This window comes from Cebidichthys violaceus, unplaced genomic scaffold (genome assembly GCF_023349555.1).
Source record: "Cebidichthys violaceus isolate CVI_PGR_0920_01 unplaced genomic scaffold, fCebVio1.0.p SCAF_17, whole genome shotgun sequence".
Classification (NCBI taxonomy): Eukaryota; Metazoa; Chordata; class Actinopteri; order Perciformes; family Stichaeidae; genus Cebidichthys; species Cebidichthys violaceus.
In genome coordinates, this window is record NW_027176340.1 from 8,101,649 (window position 1) to 8,104,445 (window position 2,797).

Consider the following 2,797-nt stretch of genomic DNA (forward strand, 5'->3'; position numbering starts at 1 on the left):
TTTTGTAAATATATTAACGTACTCATATTGAAACAAAGCTTTAATAGCTTTGTCAAATTAAGTCATCATAACACTTTGTTTATTATAATAGTAGTAGTAGTAGTAATGATAATAATAATAATAATAATAACATTGATAATTGTCATTACTCATTATATAAGTTAGAGATACCAGTTTCTCCAATAACAGTAGCCTCAGTAGACCAGAATGCATTGCTCGTCCCACAAGCCATGCTGTGTGTTGAGTGAGCGCCGTAATTAATTTCTTGGACTGGAAGATGTTCTCTCATACAGCTGACATGTGCCAAATGCAACAGGTCGAGACACATTCTTTGGGAGATTTTGGAAGTAATTATAGGTAAACTAGGAATTTATTAGCTGAAGTAATTCTTGATAAATTGGGTCAAGGAAATAAAGTAGTGAATTACACCATTTTCTGCACAAAATAACAACTTGAATTCACCCATGGAAATCATTTTTAGAATAAGAAAGTAGATTTTTCCATTAAATTCATAAGAGGCCTCCATCTTTGTGCAACAATTGTAATGTTTTTGGTTCCTTTACCTCCTAATGAGTTGCATCTTTGCTATCTGGCTGATGCCTATGAATGTTTAACAGACATTTGAGATGTACGTTTCCTCATTTGCCTCTGGTTTGTTGTTATTTATAGATGAATAACTAGATGTGGAAGCAACCAGTTTAATTCCACAGTGTTGAAAAGAAAACACCTTTTCATCCAGGACACGTGTTGTTATCCAGCTTTTTTGAAAGCCACATCATCATCGAGGATGTTCTTTTCTCTTATTTGGAAAGGTCACGCCGACACTAGCCCATATGCATAGTGGCATGAGTCTCCCCCAGGTGCCCTCGCATATCCATGTCTGCGAGTGTTGAGCTGGTGTCAGCGAGGGCATCCTGTTGTCCCTCCGCTCAGGAGAACCTGTTTCCTTCTGAGTCACAGCTCCCAGCTCCGACACACTCTTCCTCATGTTACAGAATACACAGAGAGACAATGGCACATGAGTTGGGCACACATGAAGCAGGCACAAGCACACATATGTTCTCATAATATTAACAAACAGGCAGACAGAGGATGAGACACCTGCATTGTGCCTTCTCCGTTTCAGGGTAAAATGATGGTTGCGCTCAGGCAGACACAACTGTCAAATATTGCTTTTCTTAAGTTCAGCAGGTGCTGTTAGGACTACACAACCACATGACCTGTTATGGCAACCTTGAAAGATCTTTGACATTTCCCATATACACAACCAGGAGCAGGTGATGTGCTCTAGGCATTGGGTTAAAAATGGGAATCTAAGATAGAATCTAAAAATGGATTTGATACCTGATAATATATTCTGGAAATGTCAGAAAGAAAGTGAAATATTTACGAAGGCCTATAGGTAATGTGGGAAAAGGACAACGTCTAGGTGTCAGTATCATCATTATTGGCCTTCAAACTAAGTAAGTCAAAATATAATTTTACAGCTATTATTGGAGCTTCCAGATGAGTTTAGGGCTGTGAAAAATAATCCTAATGTCAAGCAGATTTTAAAGAATAGACTGATTTAGCTTTACAAACAGTAACATATGAATATGTGTTATTTAATGGACATGGAACTTCCATGAGCAGTTCAGATCAATTGGACTATATTGTAATATTTGAAACAGTATACAGCTGTTTATTCCGTATTCAAGAGATGTCTTCTGCCTCTCTTTTTTTAACAATTAATAATCAGCAGTGGAAAGTATAATTAACTGCACTTTTTGAGTCACTTAGTATTTTCAATTTGTGTTACTTTATAGTTGTAGATCGGTGAAGTATTAAGCTTTTTTAATCCACTACATTTACTTGAAAAACTGCGTGAGATTATACATACAGAATATATGAGCTTTTAAAACATGATGCATTGTTATCAATTAAACTATATTATTATTAATTACTGTAGCTATACAACCAGCGGCTAATAGGTATCATTTAACACAGGGAACATTTTGCATTACTAATAAGTTAAATTTTAATATTTAGTATGTTTTGCTGAATGCCTGTGTACTTTTTGGGCATGTTTACTTAATTACAATTATTTAATGCAAGATTTTTTGCATATTGAATTTTTTTACTTCTCACTTTAGATATTTAGCCTATTGCTGCTATATGTGCATATATACGATTAACATGTCTGCAAAATGTGGCTGTGTATTGGTTCAAACACAGAAATTGCACCTGCCAAGTTAGTTAGCTTTTATTAGGTTTTATCAAGCGAGGGAGGAATGGAAATAATGAATGTTGTCGTCGTCTCCCCCCCCCCCCCCCCCCCCCAACACATCTACACTCACAGCAGCCACTCTTGATAAAACTGTCAATAGCCTGCAGTTATTTACCACAAACTAACAAATCCTCCTATCTAGACTGCATACAGAGAATCCGCAGCTTCAGAAAGGCGCACTGAATAGTTTGCGGGTCGTTGTGTAAACAAACGCAAAGAAGAGCCCTTGACCAAACAAAGACTTAAAGCGGAGGTACAGAAGAAGTAGAAGAGGACGCTGAGAAGCGAAGCAGTTCTTCTGACGGAATAAATTAGAGTGTTTGAGATAAGGGAGCACGCTCTGTCGTACATACACACGCACACACACACACACACACACACACACACACACACACACACACACATATACACATACACATACAGACGTTCAGGCTGCGTGCAGCGCGCGCAAGTCTCGAGAGGAGGAGGAGGAGGAACCAGAAATCTTCCCTCATTTACTTAACATCACTTCCCCACCGCCGGGAAAGCAAA